We start from the raw sequence: 18,447 nt of genomic DNA, 5'->3' as shown, positions 1-18,447 counted from the left end.
AAAAGCCCGTTCTTCCAAAAGAAAAAAAATGAAAATGTGTCTGGATTATGCAAAGCTAAACCCAATAATGGAAGCTCACATACACGCCGGTAAATCTGCTGGATGTGCTTGAGTCATTCCCTCACGTCAGGTTGTTATAAATTCTATTATAAATATGTAGTTATTAATTACTATATGGAGGCACAATGCTATTGCATCGGGGGGGCGGTAATGTCACGATGGGGGCTGGCTTTGCCGCGTTGAGAATCTCTCCCCCCCCCCATGTGCTCACCCACCCTTCCACTCTGTTTTTCCCCATGTGCTGACTTCTCCTATCTATGCTCTCTTCTTTGACCTGTCTACCCCATGCTCTATCCCCCTTATCTGCTGTCTCTCTCCTTCCTGTGCTGTGTTCTCCCCTTATGTGCTGTCATTTGTCCATTGTTGTCTTCGACGTTGTGCCTTTGCTGCTTTCCATTCATTGTCATTGGTGTACTTTTTAGGAGGAGCCATGTTGGCGTTGATATTTGCTTTTTAAAGGAGTTTTCCCACAAATGAAAGTTTTAAAAATTGTCTGTGTCTGACGTGTACAGAACATACCGACATTACAGCAGGAGATCGCAGAGGATACATTTTGTGAGGTAAAATATTTTATGAAATCAGTCAGTGAAATATTTTACCTCACAAAATGAATCCACTGTGATCCCCTGCTATAATGTCAGCATTGTCTTTTGCTTCCTTCCCTGCCCAGGAGGTGTGGTATGCTCTGTACACGGTCAGACACAGACAATATTTAAAGTTATTTTTGTTCGTGGTAAAACCCCTTTAATGTGACCGGCTTCCTCTGCCTGTAGACACGTCGCGCATCTGCCGCCGGGATAATAGTAAATAATATAAATAATAATTTTATTTATATAGCGCCAACATATTCCGCAGCGCTTTACAAATAATAGAGGGGACTTGTACAGACAACAGACATTACAGCATAACAGAAATCACAGTTCAAAACAGATACCAGGAGGAATGAGGGCCCTGCTCGCAAGCTTACAAACTATGAGGAAAAAGGGGGAGACACGAGAGGTGGATGGTAACAATTGCTTTAGTTATTTGGACCAGCCATAGTGTAAGGCTCGGGTGTTCATGTAAAGCTGCATGAACCAGTTAACAGCCTAAGTATGTAGCAGTACAGACACAGAGGCTATTAACTGCATAAAGTGTATGAGAACATGATGCGAGGAACCTGATTATGTTTTGTTTTTTTTTTAATGGGCCACACAGGGATAGTTAGGTTAATGCGTTGATTCGGTTGGCCAGTCTGAACAAATGCATTTTTAGGTCACTCTTAAAACTGTGGGGATTGGGGATTAATCGTATTAACCTAGGTAGTGCATTCCAAAGAATCGGCGCAGCACGTAAAAAGTCTTGGAGACGGGAGTGGGAGGTTCTGATTGTTGAGGATGCTAACCTGAGGTCATTTGCGGAGCGGAGGCCACGGGTAGGGTGGTAGACTGAGACCAGGGAGGAGATGTAGGGTGGTGCTGAGCCATGGAGTGCTTTGTGGATGAGGGTAATAGTTTTGTACTGGATTCTGGAGTGGATGGGTAACCAGTGTAATGACTGGCACAGGGTAGAGGCATCGGTGTAACGGTTGGTGAGGAATATAATCCTGGCAGCAGCATTCAGGACAGATTGGAGCGGGGATAGTTTGGTAAGAGGGAGGCCAATTAAGAGAGAGCTACAATAGTCCAGACGAGAATGAATAAGTGAGATAGTAAGAGTTTTTGCAAAGTCGAAAGTAAGAAAAGGGCGAATTCTAGAAATGTTTTTGAGATGCAGATAAGAAGAGTGAGCCAGTGATCGGATGTGGGGGGTGAAGGAAAGCTCAGAATCAAGGATGACCCCAAGGCAGCGGACATGTTGCTTGGGAGTAAGGGTGGAACCACACACGGAGATGGCAATGTCAGGCAAAGGTAGGTTAGTAGAGGAAGAGAACACAAGGAGTTCTGTTTTTGACAGGTTCTGTTTCAGATAGAGGGAGGACATGATGTTAGAGACAGCGGTAAGACAATCACTGGTGTTTTCTAAAAAGGCAGGCGTGATATCAGGAGAAGTGTATAATTGGGTGTCATCAGCATAGAGATGGTACTGGAAACCAAATCTACTGATTGTTTGTCCAATAGGGGAAGTATACAAAGAGAAGAGGAGGGGGCCTAGGACTGACCCTTGAGGAACCCCAACAGTAAGGGGAAGGTGAGGGGAAGAGGAACCAGCAAAAGATACAGTGAGGGAGCGGTCAGAGAGATAGGAGGAGAACCAGGAGAGAACAGTGTCCTTGAGGCCGATGGAGCGGAGCATAGTGAGAAGGAGCTGATGATCCACAGTGTCGAATGCTGCGGAGAGATCCAAGAGAATTAGCATGGAGTAGTGACCATTAGATTTAGCTGTTAGTAGGTCATTAGAGACTTTGGGGAGGGCAGTTTCAGTAGAGCGGAAACCAGATTGAAGAGGGTCGAGAAGAGAGTTATCTGAGAGATAGCGGTTAAGACGGGAGTGGACTAGGTGTTCGAGGAGTTTAGAGATGAAGGGAAGATTGGAGACAGGTCTATAGTTAGCGGCACAATTTTGATCGTGGGATGGTTTTTTAAGTAAGGGGTGTATGATGGCATGCTTAAATGAGGAGGGAAAAATACCGGAAGTGAGGGAAAGGTTGAATATTTTTGTTATGTGAGAGGTGACAGCCGGGGAAAGGGACTGGAGGAGATGTGACGGAATGGAGTCACTGGTGCAAGTGGTCGGGTGAGAAGATGCAAGGAGCCTGATTACTTCTTCTGTAACTGGTTCAAAGTCAGAGAGTGAACTAGATGCAGTGGGGGAGGGAGGACAGTGAATGGTATGAAGAGCTTGGGAGATAATTTCCTGTCGAATGTGGTAATTTTTTTCTTTGAAGTAATTGGCCAGATTGTCAGCATGGAGATCCGTGGTTGGGGCCTGCACTCTTGGGTTGAGTAGGGAATGGAAAGTGTCAAAGTGACGTTTAGGGTTATTGGACAGCGAGATGATGAGGGTGTTAAAATAGGCTAGTTTGGAGAGGTGAAGGGCAGAGTTGTACGTTTTAAGCATGAACTTAAAATGGATGATCTTCGGGTAGATTAGATTTTCTCCACAGACTTTCGACGCACCTGGAGCACCACTGTAGGAAAAGTGTTTGCAGCGTGTGCCACTGTTGTCGCCATCTGTGCCAAGTTGTTCTATGTGTAGGAGGTGCAGCTTCATCCAGGGCACTTTGCAGGGTTTCATTGTAATGCTTCAGTGCAGAATCAGGACATGAGATGGAGGAGATAGGAGCCAATGAGGACTGCAAGTTCAGCTGAATGATTTACTGCGCCTGCGCGGAATTTGCGCAGGGGCAGTAAATCAGACCGCCGCCATTTTTGTGCAGACAGATAGCGGCTGTCACATTAAAACTGCGCATGTGCTCCTCCTGTACAAAGATGGCGGCGATCAGTGAATAATTCGGCTGATGCCAGTGGCGGCGTGTTTGCGACGGTGTTCCGCTGCTGGTACCGTGCAAAAGACTGCATACGGAGTATTCAGTGTGTGTTTGTGTGGTGCATACGGCGTATATAGTGTGTGGGTGGTGCATACGGCGTATACAGTGTGTGATTATGTGTGTGTGGTGTGTACGGCGTATATAGTGTGTGTGTGGGTGGTGTGTACGGCGTATACAGTGTGTGGTGTGACGGTGTTCCGCTGGTGGTACCGCGCAAGAGGCTGGTACCACCAGCAGTTTCCATATTGAGACACCCGTCACTTGGGAGTCCCAATATGGAGGTCGGTGAACTTCCACAGCTTGGAATTCTGGGATCCGGACACATCTGGACGGAACACGATGTGAAGACATTACAAGGTAGGTATATTACTATCTCTGAAGAAGGATACTGCCAACATGATTGCCATTATACCGTGTATCTCACACAGTATTTCTAGAGCGGTATGGCTACCTGGAGGAACTTTACCATCGTTCTTCTTTACATTGGATACCTTAAGGGTGGTCATAGATTTAATTTCTCTGGTTTTATTTGGTTCTAATGTGAGTTAGAAGTTAAACTGAAATGTTCTTCAGTGGTTTCAGTAGTGACAGGGTTAAATATATAACCTATGGCTGTGATACTAAATGTATTATAACATGTAGTTCATATACAGACATTTTACATTGTCCTATTAATAGGTTCAAAATTGCTGATCAATTTCATATTAATCTTGGCAAAGTTCTAAATAAATTGCTGAAAGGAAAAATCCAGTGAATAAATGTAAAGTTCACAATGTATTTATTCATCTTGTGCACTAATTATTGCATTGTTATCATTGTATGTCATATCAAAGACACAATGAAGTTGCAGCCAAGTGAAGATCACTTGCACCTGTAAACAAGAATCTAACTACTATAATACTGCCCCTATGTACAAGAATATAACTGCTATAATACTTCTCCTATGTACAAGAATATATCTACTATAATACTGCTCCTATGTACAAGAATAAAACTACTATAATACTGCTCCTATGTACAAGAATATAACTACTATAATACTGCCCCTATGTACAAGAATATAACTACTATAATACTGCTCCTACGTACAAGAATATAACTACTACAATACTGCCCCTATGTACAGAATATAACTACTATAATACTGCTCCTACGTACAAGAATATAACTACTACAATACTGCCCCTATGTACAAGAATATAACTACTATAATACTGTTCCTATGTACAAGAATATAACTACTATAATACTACTACTATGTACAAGAATATAACTACTATAATACTGCCTCCTATGTACAGGAATATAACTACTATAATACTGCTCCTACGTACAAGAATATAACTACTACAATACTGCCCCTATGTACAAGAATATAACTACTATAATACTGTTCCTATGTACAAGAATATAACTACTATAATACTACTACTATGTACAAGAATATAACTACTATAATACTGCCTCCTATGTACAGGAATATAACTACTATAATACTGCTCCTATGTACAGGAATATAACTACTATAATACTGCCTCCTATGTACAGGAATATAACTACTATAATACTGCTCCTATGTACAGGAATATAACTACTATAATACTGCCCCTATGTACAAGAATATAACTACTATAATACTGCTCCTATGTACAAGAATATAACTACTATAATACTGTCCCCTATGTACAAGAATATAACTACTATAATACTGCTCCTATGTACAAGAATATAACTACTATAATACTGCCCCCTATGTACAAGAATATAACTACTATAATACTCCCATGTACAAGAATATAACTACTATAATACTGCCCCTATGTAAAAGAATATAACTACTATAATACTGCCCCTATGTACAAGAATATAACTACTATAATACTGCCCCTATGTACAAGAATATAACTACTATAATACTGCTCCTATGTACAAGAATATAACTACTATAATACTGCTCCTATGTACAAGAATATAACTACTATAATACTGCCCCTATGTACAAGAATATAACTACTATAATACTGCCCCTATGCACAAGAATATAACTACTATAATACTGCCCCTATGTACAAGAATATAACTACTATAATACTGCTCCTATGTACAAGGATATAACTACTATAATACTGCCCCTATGTACAGGAATATGACTACTATGACCATTACGTGCCGCCTGTGTTCGGCCGCGGTGCGGTATAACGCTACAGACATATGGACAGGTTGCTGTAGACTCTCTGGGGAGCGATTAGTCTGGTAGAGACAAGAAACAAATAGACGAATCTTGTGAAGAAAATAACAACATGTCCGGATATAAATCCAGTGACGGTAGACAGAACTTGCAGCGCATCCGTCCCCTGAGTGCCCCCTAACATTACAGGCGGATACTCGGCTCCTCCGCAGGGACGGCGTCTTTTCATCAAGAAAATGACAGAGCGCGATGCCGGGATCCAGCTGTCGCTGAGCCGTGTGCGGACTATATTTTATTAATGCACAGGGGATATTTGATGCCCGGTTACAATGTGAGCGCCGCCTGGACACCGTGATTATTTATACGTCTGGCGTTCGTTCATCATCTGCTGCCGAATACATTTATAGACCCTCCGATATCAGATCGCGGACCCCCTACCCTGACTCCACACTCAGGCAGACTATCGCCTGCCATTTTCCTTAGTTGATTATTTTAAATTCAGCAATGATGAAGCCTTTTATATTCTTCTTGCTTAGTAAACAAGTCTGTGCAGCACAGAGAGGTAGTGTACTGTATAGCAAGTATTGTAAAAATCACTCTCATGCAAAAAAGTCCTGCCAGACTGTGCTTCGGTTTCACCATAGAGGACTATAGGATGCTGGTGTTAATCCCTACAACGCCTCTTAAAGGGGTTGTCCAGTTGGGACAAGTTATCATTACCCACAGGATAGACAGTGACTTTTAGATCAATGGTTGTTCTGTTTGTAAGAACAGGACCCTGGTGATTGGAGCGGCAGTGAGAACTTCAATTCTCTATTGGACTGCCGTTTCGCGGTATTCGGCTTCCTCTGGTGGTGTCATAAGGAATGAATGGAGCTTCTGAGAATAGGCGCTTCCCATCCCAGCAGTCTGACACCTACCGATCTAAAGGGTATTACCAATTCTGTAAATAGGTGATATCTTGTTACAACCGGAGGACCCCTTTAATAGAATTTAAAATCACCCAGTAAGTAATAGATGGACTAAAGGCAAAAAAAAGTCAGATAAGAAACACACACGAGGCAGGAAATGGCTGCAGAAACGATTCCAGAGAAAACCTGGACAAAAGCCTAAAAATAGTGACCAATCCGGCACCAGGTGACCCTCCGCTCCAAACCTGAAGCTTCATCAGGGGCTCAATAAGGTGTGACCCCACAAATGGCCATGGCCGTCATCTCAGAGGTTCGTGGAGCCGCTAGTGGCCGCTCTCCTGTAACTTATCGCTAGCCCTGATGGCGGAGCTCTCCGAGGGGCTGAGCGGCTCCAGGTCTCCTCATCGCACTAAATATGTAAATTGTAAAATACAAACAACTTTACAGATTACTTCTTATTAAAAAATCATCTCCAAAACAGAGGGACTTATTCTATAGTGTGCGGCTTCTTGCCTACATCACCGGCCACCTCTGCAAGTTCATCAGCGGTGGCCGATATCCGAAGCAAGAAAGTGCTGGCAAAATCGCTGTAATCTTATGCTCCTCATCATGTGTCATACTGACTGCTGAGCTGTGTATCTAATCCTCTCCTGTGTGATACTGACTGCTGAGCTGTGTATCTAATCCTATCCTGTGTGATACTGTCTGCTGAGCCGTGTATCTAATCCTATCCTGTGTGATGTCTGCTGAGCTGTGTATCTAATCCTATCCTGTGTGATACTGACTGCTGAGCTGTGTATCTAATCCTCTCCTGTGTGATACTGTCTGCTGAGCTGTGTATCTAATCCTATCCTGTGTGATACTGTCTGCTGAGCCGTGTATCTAATCCTATCCTGTGTGATACTGTCTGCTGAGCCGTGTATCTAATCCTATCCTGTGTGATACTGTCTGCTGAGCCGTGTATCTAATCCTATCCTGTGTGATACTGACTGCTGAGCCGTGTATCTAATCCTATCCTGTGTGATACTGTCTGCTGAGCCGTGTATCTAATCCTATCCTGTGTGCTACTGTCTGCTGAGCCGTGTATCTAATCCTCTCCTGTGTGATACTGTCTGCTGAGCTGTGTATCTAATCCTATCCTGTGTGATACTGTCTGCTGAGCTGTGTAACTAATCCTATCCTGTGTGATCCTGTTTGCTGAGCCGTGTATCTAATCCTATCCTGTGTTATACTGTCTGCTGAGCTGTGTATCTAATCCTATCCTGTGTAATACTGACTGCTGAGCCGTGTATCTAATCTTATCCTGTGTGATACTGACTGCTGAGCTGTGTATCTAATCCTATCCTGTGTGATACTGTCTGCTGAGCCGTGTATCTAATCCTATCCTGTGTGATACTGACTGCTGAGCCGTGTATCTAATCCTATCCTGTGTGATACTGTCTGCTGAGCCGTGTATCTAATCCTATCCTGTGTGCTACTGTCTGCTGAGCCGTGTATCTAATCCTCTCCTGTGTGATACTGTCTGCTGAGCTGTGTATCTAATCCTCTCCTGTGTGATACCGACTGCTGAGCCGTGTATCTAATCCTCTCCTGTGTGATACTGTCTGCTGAGCTGTGTATCTAATCCTCTCCTGTGTGATACTGTCTGCTGAGCCGTGTACCTAATCCTATCCTGTGTGATACTGTCTGCTGAGCGGTGTATCTAATCCTATCCTGTGTGATACTGTCTGCTGAGCCCTGTATCTAATCCTATCCTGTGTGATACTGTCTGCTGAGCTGTGTATCTAATCCTCTCCTGTGTGATACTGACTGCTGATCCGTGTATCTAATCCTCTCCTGTGTGATACTGACTGCTGAGCTGTGTATCTAATCCTATCCTGTGTGATACTGTCTGCTGAGCTGTGTATCTAATCCTATCCTGTGTGATACTGACTGCTGAGCCATGTATCTAATCCTATCCTGTGTGATACTGACTGCTGAGCTGTGTATCTAATCCTATTCTGTGTGATACTGTCTGCTGAGCTGTGTATCTAATCCTATCCTGTGTGATACTGTCTGCTGAGCTGTGTATCTAATCCTCACCTGTGTGTTACTGTCTGCTGAGCCGTGTATCTAATCCTATCCTGTGTGATACTGACTGCTGAGTCGTGTATCTAATCCATCCTGTGTGATACTGTCTGCTGAGCCGTGTTTCTAATCTTCACCTGTGTTACTGTCTGCTGAGCTGTGTAACTAATCCTATCCTGTGTGATACTGACTGCTGAGCCGTGTATCTAATCCTATCCTGTGTTATACTGTCTGCTGAGCTGTGTATCTAATCCTATCCTGTGTAATACTGACTGCTGAGCCGTGTATCTAATCTTATCCTGTGTGATACTGACTGCTGAGCTGTGTATCTAATCCTATCCTGTGTGATACTGTCTGCTGAGCCGTGTATCTAATCCTATCCTGTGTGATACTGACTGCTGAGCTGTGTATCTAATCCTATCCTGTGTGATACTGTCTGCTGAGCCGTGTATCTAATCCTATCCTGTGTGCTACTGTCTGCTGAGCCGTGTATCTAATCCTCTCCTGTGTGATACTGTCTGCTGAGCCGTGTATCTAATCCTATCCTGTGTGATACTGTCTGCTGAGCTGTGTATCTAATCCTCTCCTGTGTGATACTGACTGCTGAGCCGTGTATCTAATCCTCTCCTGTGTGATACTGACTGCTGAGCTGTGTATCTAATCCTATCCTGTGTGATACTGTCTGCTGAGCTGTGTATCTAATCCTATCCTGTGTGATACTGACTGCTGAGCCATGTATCTAATCCTATCCTGTGTGATACTGACTGCTGAGCCGTGTATCTAATCCTCTCCTGTGTGATACTGTCTGCTGAGCTGTGTATCTAATCCTATCCTGTGTGATACTGTCTGCTGAGCCGTGTATCTAATCCTATCCTGTGTGATACTGACTGCTGAGCTGTGTATCTAATCCTATCCTATGTGATAATGTCTGCTGAGTCGTGTATCTAATCCTATCCTGTGTGATACTGTCTGCTGAGCCGTGTATCTAATCCATCCTGTGTGATACTGTCTGCTGAGCCGTGTTTCTAATCTTCACCTGTGTTACTGTCTGCTGAGCTGTGTAACTAATCCTATCCTGTGTGATACTGACTGCTGAGCCGTGTATCTAATCCTATCCTGTGTTATACTGTCTGCTGAGCTGTGTATCTAATCCTATCCTGTGTAATACTGACTGCTGAGCCGTGTATCTAATCTTATCCTGTGTGATACTGACTGCTGAGCTGTGTATCTAATCCTATCCTGTGTGATACTGTCTGCTGAGCCGTGTATCTAATCCTATCCTGTGTGATACTGACTGCTGAGCTGTGTATCTAATCCTATCCTGTGTGATACTGTCTGCTGAGCCGTGTATCTAATCCTATCCTGTGTGATACTGTCTGCTGAGCCGTGTATCTAATCCTCTCCTGTGTGATACTGTCTGCTGAGCCGTGTATCTAATCCTATCCTGTGTGATACTGTCTGCTGAGCTGTGTATCTAATCCTCTCCTGTGTGATACTGACTGCTGAGCCGTGTATCTAATCCTCTCCTGTGTGATACTGACTGCTGAGCTGTGTATCTAATCCTATCCTGTGTGATACTGTCTGCTGAGCTGTGTATCTAATCCTATCCTGTGTGATACTGACTGCTGAGCCATGTATCTAATCCTATCCTGTGTGATACTGACTGCTGAGCTGTGTATCTAATCCTATCCTGTGTGATACTGTCTGCTGAGCTGTGTATCTAATCCTCACCTGTGTGTTACTGTCTGCTGAGCCGTGTATCTAATCCTCTCCTGTGTGATACTGTCTGCTGAGCTGTGTATCTAATCCTATCCTGTGTGATACTGTCTGCTGAGCCGTGTATCTAATCCTATCCTGTGTGATACTGTCTGCTGAGCCGTGTATCTAATCCTATTCTGTGTGATACTGTCTGCTGAGCCGTGTATCTAATCCTATCCTGTGTGATACCGTCTGCTGAGCCGTGTATCTAATCCTATCCTGTGTGATACTGTCTGCTGAGCCGTGTATCTAATCCTATCCTGTGTGATACCGTCTGCTGAGCCGTGTATCTAATCCTATCCTGTGTGATACTGACTGCTGAGCTGTGTATCTAATCCTATCCTGTGTGATACTGTCTGCTGAGCCGTGTACCTAATCCTATCCTGTGTGATACTGTCTGCTGAGCTGTGTATCTAATCCTATCCCACTTCCGGATAAATTCATTTTTTTGTGTAATTTCCCTTTAAATCTGCTGTACTACCGCCACACAGTGCATCGGCTTAAATAATTGCACAATTTGCACAACAAACAGCAATTTCCTCCTAATTAGTGAGAAAATCCCCATATTAATGACTATATCCAGTGATTGTCTTTCCTCGTCATCATCAGCCAGTAAGAACCTGGATAATAAGCATTTCTCTGCCGCCTGTACCTGCGCCGTCACACCGAGGATTTACACTGCGGGGACCTGATGCTGCAGGAATCACCGCTAATTAGCAATTGTATCACTGCAGCTTCTGTGCGAGCCGGACCCAAAGGGAAACTTCTAATAAGGGAGGACTGAAGAGACGTAGAAGAATTCATTAACCTGCAAAGACCCCAAAAATCACATCACGTGCAAATACCCGTCTGTTCCGACCAGTGTTACAGGAGCAATGTAACCAGCGATAAACCACAAGTATCTGATTCATTGTACACTGCGCTAAATAACACAATGTAACTCCAGGTCTGGGAGGAAAATCCCTCAGGGAAACATCCGCCGCCTCATCAGGAGCATGCCCAGGTGTTGTACAGTAGGGTGGTCATACAGACACGTGGAGGCCACACACACTACTGAGCATCATTTCCTTGTCTTGAGGCATTTCCACTGAAGTTGGATCAGCCTGTAATTTGATTTTCCACTTTGATTTTGAGCATCATTCCAACTCCAGACGTCCATGGAATATTAATTGTGATTTATATTGATCATTTTTATGTTCTCAACACATTCCACTATGTAATGAATAAAGATTGGCAACTGGAACGTTTCATTCAGTGATGTCTAGGATGCAGGATTTTAGTTTTCCCTTTATTTTTTTGAGCAGTGTACTTCCTCCCAGTGCCACCAGGTGGCACCAGCTGACCTAATGATTTCTTTGTGAGAGTGCTGTGAGTGCTCTGTGACCGGCTGTGAGAGGGGGAGTAGAAGCCCAGCACATAGTTTCCAAAACTGTCCCCCACCATTTAGGTACTTGTCCCATTCTAGCTTCTTCTTTATGCTGTCTTCCTTGGTTTTGGGTTGAAAATGATTGGTGAAAATCGAGTCACTTTCAGCCAACAGTTCCATGAACCGGGCAAGAATAGGGAAAGAGTTTAGGCAAATTAGTATTCAAAATTGGTATTTCTTTGTGGAGCGGGAGTGGAAATCTGGTGCCGTCCAGATCCGCTCACTTCCAGATCGGTATTATGACCCCACCCTGTCGAAATGCGAGCACCATTGCCAGGTATCAAGTATATAATTGGCACCGTTCACCTCCGATGAGGAAGTGGGGGGCACCAGATAACCCCTTTAAAAGAAGTTATCATCCATTCACTGGATAGGTGTGAGCCCTTCAGCTGGAACCCCGGTGATTGCCAGAATGGGCTACTTGTGTCCTCTGGTCCTCTCCATCTACGCCATTCAAGTGAAGACACCAGTGCCGTAAAGTGGAAAGGAGCTGCTGGGCGCATGTGCGACCTGCTGCAGAATTTTACGCCTCCCGGCCACAGCTTTTTGGACAGAGGGGAAAGAAGGGTAGATACAAATCCTCCATTCGGGTGACCGGCGGTGACCTACACCAATCTATTCATGACCACATCCAATGAAAACTATTAAATCCATGCTCGTCCAGCCAATGATGCTACCAAAGATCACCAAGAGGGGCAATGTGTCTCCCCTTCTGAACGTTGAAGGTGGCCTCAGGTTGCACATGTGCCTTTCGCAGCAGTGATGGGTGCAGCCTCCGCGATCTTTGGACATCCTCAATGTCATAGACTCAACTGGAGCGGCACCAGTCAAGTCCTCCTGACCACAAGAGGACCAGAAGAACCAGATGAAGCCCCTGCTTTGGTGATCGATGAAGGTACCACTGATCTAAGCCTATATTCACATGGATTTTTCTTTTAGATGGTTAAAAACCCCATGAGCTTTTCCAGCTGTAGCTGCTCCGGGAACGGCTCCTGGGGGGGAAGTTTTTGAAGGAGGTTTTAGGTACCTAAAGAGTTTCCTGGAGAGGTTTTGGTCTTTTTGGATCAGAAAATGAGCGGAAACTCTCAGAATCCTTCTCAAAAATGAAAAACTTGAAGGTTCTATTCACTTTCCTCTAAAAAAAAATAGTGGATAGAGAACTTTTTTGGGCGTTTAGTGTTAGAAACTATTAATAATTTGGCACAAGAATGGTTCCCGAGAGCCAGGAGGAGCACCCGAAATATGTAGGGAGGATTGCGGTTGGACGGCTGCAGTCCATGATGGATCCCCGCTCAGAATGTGGCCGGTTTTCGGGGAGGTGCTCACGAGCAGGTTATATAAGATGTGATGAGGGGGCAGGCGGAGCTGTCATGTACGGTGACACTTTCCCACTTGTTATCGGCTTGGCTGGCATCACAACAGCTGCTCCGTTCCCCCGAGTGTTTGGTGACAGGTTTTCTGTGTTATTTTCTGACAAGTCTCTTATGTCCATTATCTCCAGCGTCTGCTCCTCGCTGAAGATCTGTAATGGCTGCACTTATCGCTCTCAGACCTGAGCGGAGGTCACTTTATACCGGCGCTTCTCCGTCACTCACACAAAAGGACGATGATTGAGCAGATCTGGGTGCAATTCGGGGCCACAGAGGCGCGGCGCTGGACGATTGCTTTATGTTAGAGATTTCTGGACCTCAGCGATCAGCTTCAAATCTAAGCGGGAACCTACAGTATAAGGCCGGCGTCACACTCAGCGTATGAAAATACGGTCCGTTTTTTACGGCCGTAATATGCAGAAATGTTCCCAAAATAGTGATCCGTATGTCATCCGTAGGCAGGGTGTGTCAGCGTATTTTGCGCATGGCATCCTACGTATGTAATCCGTATGGCATCCGTACTGCGAGATTTTCTCGCAGGCTTGCAAAAGCGACATCTAAGTTATTTATGGGCTCAAATGTTCGTTAAAACATATATACAGTATGTATATATATATATATATATATATATATATATATATATATATATATATATATATATATATATATATATATATATATATATATGTCATTGAGCCACACACACATATATATACTGTATTTATATTTAATTCAGCGCGGGATATGTGAAAAGCCGGTAATTCTATTGCCGGCTTTTCATTTCTCCTTCCCAAACCCGACATGATATGAGACATGGTTACATACAGTAAACCATCTCATATCCCTTTTTTTTTGCATATTCCACACTACTAATGTTAGTAGTGTGTATGTGCAAAATTTCAGCGCTGTAGCTTGTACAGTATATATATATATATATATATATATATATATATATATATGAAAAAAAGAAAGACAGCACAAAAAAAATTGAAAAAAAAGGGCTTTAATGCCTGAACGGTGTGGCGACGTTTTGGATATCTTTATCCTTTTTCAAGCTTGAAAAAGGATAAAGATATCCGAAACGTCGCCACGCCGTTCAGGCATTAAAGCCCTTTTTTTTCAATTTTTTTTGTGCTGTCTTTCTTTTTTTCATCAAAGACCATTTCAACAGTGGTTGGGAAGACGCTGCACTACAGTTTGGTAATGTGAGATGCTGTTCCGATTTTGAACTATATATATATATATATATATATATATATATATATATATATATATATATATATATGTCATTGAGATGTGTATATATATATATATATATATAAAAGTTCCCACAGTTGAGTTCATATGAGTTCATCCAGCAGAGGGTGCATCACCGCGACTCGAGGTAACTACAGGACATTCCCCTGCACTCCATTCATTCACCAAGTTTTACAGGCAGGAGCACAGCTGCATTAGCAGAGCTCCTGGCTGTAAAATGGTTTATCCCCTTCAGATGGATTTACATCGTGGGACTGACGGAACGACGGAAGGTATGGGATATTGTTGTTTTTTGGTTTTTTTACTTTATTTCAGGTGACAAGGGTCTTCAGGTGGATTACCAGTATAATAAAATATTAAAACACCCTGTGTCTTTATTTCATTAAAATACTTTTGAATCATGTGTGTGTGTGTGTGTTTTTTTTAACCCTTTCAGACAATTGGATTAATAATGGATAGGTGACATAATTGACGCCTCTCCATTATTAATCTGGCTTAATGTCTCTTACAATAGCAAGGTGGCATTAACCCTTCATTACCCCATATCCCACCGCTACAGGGAATGGGAAGAGAGTGGCCAAGTGCCAGAATAGGCGCATCTTCCAGATGTGCCTTTTCTGGGGTGGCTGGGGGCAGATGTTTGTAGCCAGGGGGGGCCAATACCCATGGACCCTCTCCTGGCTATTAATATCTGCCCTCAGTCACTGGCTTTACCACTCTGGCGGAGAAAATTGCGCGGGAGCCCACGCCAATTTTTTCCGCGATTTAACCCTTTATTTTACAAGCTTTTGCACATACACACTACTAACATTAGTAGTGTGGAATATGCAAAAAAAAATGGGATATGAGATGGTTTACTGTATGTAATTATGTCTCATATCATGTCGGGTTTGTTAAATATAAATTCAGTGTATATATATATATATATATATATAGATATGTGTCTCAATGATATATATATATATATATATATATATATATATATATATACTGTATATATGTTTTAATGAACATTTGAGCCGAAAAATCCATTAGATGTCGGTTTTGCAAGCCTGCGAGAAAATCTCGCAGTACGGATGCCATACGGATTACATACGGAGGATGCCATGCGCAAAATACGCTGCCACACCCTGCCTACGGATGACATATGGATCACTATTTTGGGAACATTTCTGCGTATTACGGCCGTAAAATACGGACCATATTTTCATACGCTGAGTGTGACGCCGGCCATACCGTGCTGGCCTGATTTTGAGCCCCATATGGCACCATGGTTTAAAGAGGCATTTTGAGGGCTGACTGACCCCTTTAAACTACACTTTCCCCAAATGTAGAAACCCCCTTTAAAGCAAACTCGGAGTTATACAGGACTCAGTAATGGCGATTTCCAGTTACAGCGCATCCCGGCCGTAATAACGCGGAGCAGCGCTGCCCCCTAGTGGTGCATTATGGGTTTTGCTACTGTAAAAGTTTAGGATTTTTGATGCCGCGGTGCTAAGACTCCGCTCAGCCGCCTCTTTCACACACACAGGGCGCCATGAGCCGCGGTATTATTCGGAATATACTTAAAGGGGATTTGTTAGAGGGGCTCCTCACGGAATGACCTTATTGGTGGAGCAGCGGCACGGGTCACTGACCTGGACACTCAGCTCAGTTCTAGCATTTGGTGAACATTCTAAAAAAAAAATGAAAAAAAACTTTTTTTTTTTTGCAATTTCACCACACTTGGAATTTTTTCCCCGTACATTATATGGTAAAATCAATGGTGTCGTTCAAAAGTACAACTCGTCCCACAAAAAAACAAGACCTCACATGGCCATATTGACGAAAAAATAAAAAAAGTTATGGCTGCGGGAAGGAGGGGAGCAAAAAACAGAAATGCAAAAGAGAAAAAGGGTCGCAGCATGAAGGGGTTAATGGCATTAATTAAATAATGAGAAAACACTAATATATATCCCGGCGGTTTTATACCTTTCCATCGACTTGTATTGGAAACTATGGATCTGTGCGTCACTGAGCGCATGAAGTTATGCACAGCGACTTCTGCTTATTGTTTTTTGGGGGAAAATGGCTGCGAGAGCGAAACGTGTGTCCTGTATAAGGCTATGTGCGCACGTTGCAGATTTGCCTTTGTAAAATTCTGTGCGGATTCTTCCTCTCTTGGCAGAAAACGCAGCTTAAAATGCGAGCGGATTTGATGCATTTTTTTTTGTGGATTTGATGCAGATTTTCATGCGGATTTGTATGCATTTTTGTAAGCTAAATAAAGATCTATTATTTAACAAAAAAAAAAATTGTGATGTCATTTGTTTGTCCAGCATCTTCTTTTATATTCTCCATTGAAGACCATAATATCATCACATATCATGTTCAAATATAATGTTTACACACACACAACAAATATAAATGATTATTTATACAGTCTATATATGTAATTCCAAGCCCGAGGTTTAGTAATGAACAGGTGTCATCCAGATACCCTCATTAATAAAATGGTACATAAAGAGTTAAATAAAAGACACACACACACGAAATCTGCGTGAAACGCAATCTCTGTTTAATTTTCAAAAACGTTATAAGGGTATGTTCCCACGGTCAGTAAACGCTGCGGGTTGGACGCTGTGTGCTTGTGCAGCGTCCAGATGTTACAGCACAGTGGATGGGATTTCAAGAAATTTCATGCCACTATGCGTGCACCGACACCCGCGGCTTTCCTGCGGAGACGGACATGTGGCGTGTCTTCTCAGACTGCAGCATGTCCTATTTATCTTGCGGAGACGCTCAGATAAACATCCCCGGACAATGTATTGGATGCTGTGATTCCGCACGGTTCAATGAACACATGTGGAATCACCTGCGTTCAAAAGCCTGCAGTGCTTTGGATGGAGCAGACATGTGCTGCACCCAAAGCGCTGCCGGTTCCTGACCGTGGGAACATACCCTAAAAAAAATTGTGTGGGCTCCCGCCTAATTTTCTTAACCAGCAGGAGGAAAGCCAATAACCATAAAGGTTCCCAGCCTATTATCAGCTCACAGATGTTTGCTTAGCCTTTACTGGCTAGTTTACAGGGGAACCCCAGAAAAAAATTGACATGGGGTCCCCCTATAAAATCGAACCAGCAAAGGCTAGGCAGACAGCTGCGGGCTGATATTAATAGCCTAGGAAGGGACCATGGATACTGCACCCCCCTAGGCTAAAAACATCAGCTCTCAGCCGGCGCAGAAATGGCGCATCTTATAAATGTGCCAATTCTGGCACTTAGCCTCTCTCTTCCCACTTACTCTGTAGCGGTGGCAAGTGGGGTTCATATTTGCTTGGTTGATGTCGCCTTTGTATTGTCAGGTGACATCAAGCCCACGGATTAGTAATGGAGAAGCGTCAATAAGACACCTATGCATTACTAATCCTATAGTTGTATGGAAAATAAAGACACAGCCAGAATAAAGTCCTTTATTAATCTTAATAAACCATCCTTACTGCATCGTCTAATCCCTGACGCCCTAGATCTCCTGCAACAAAAATAAAATAATAAACCAACACAAATACTCTATGTCCGCTGTAGTCCGTTTAATAACAAGTGTCCCACGACGATCTCACCAAGCCTCCGGTGATACACTAAGGGCTCATACTCACTTGCGAGAAACTCGGATGAGTCTCGCATGTTAGTACCTGGCGCTGCTGCCGGCACTCAGATCGGAGCGTGCGCCCACATAGGAATACATGCAGCCGCACGCTCCGCTCCTGAGTGCAGGGTGCAGTGCCGGGTATTGCCGTGTGAGGCTCATCTGAGTTTCTCGCAAGTGAGTATAAGCCCTATGAGTTCACCAGAGTTCGTGCTCTCACTTACAGCACTACCGCTGTGAGAATTTTCTCATGCAGCAGTGCAGCAAGTGACAGCACGACCTCCGGTGAACTCTCATGGCGGCGCAGTGATACAGTG

The sequence above is a fragment of the Ranitomeya variabilis genome, chromosome 3 (genome assembly GCF_051348905.1).
Source record: "Ranitomeya variabilis isolate aRanVar5 chromosome 3, aRanVar5.hap1, whole genome shotgun sequence".
In the NCBI taxonomy this organism is placed as follows: Eukaryota; Metazoa; Chordata; class Amphibia; order Anura; family Dendrobatidae; genus Ranitomeya; species Ranitomeya variabilis.
The sequence above is the reverse complement of the archived record's forward strand: the minus strand, read 5'-3'. Positions refer to the sequence as shown.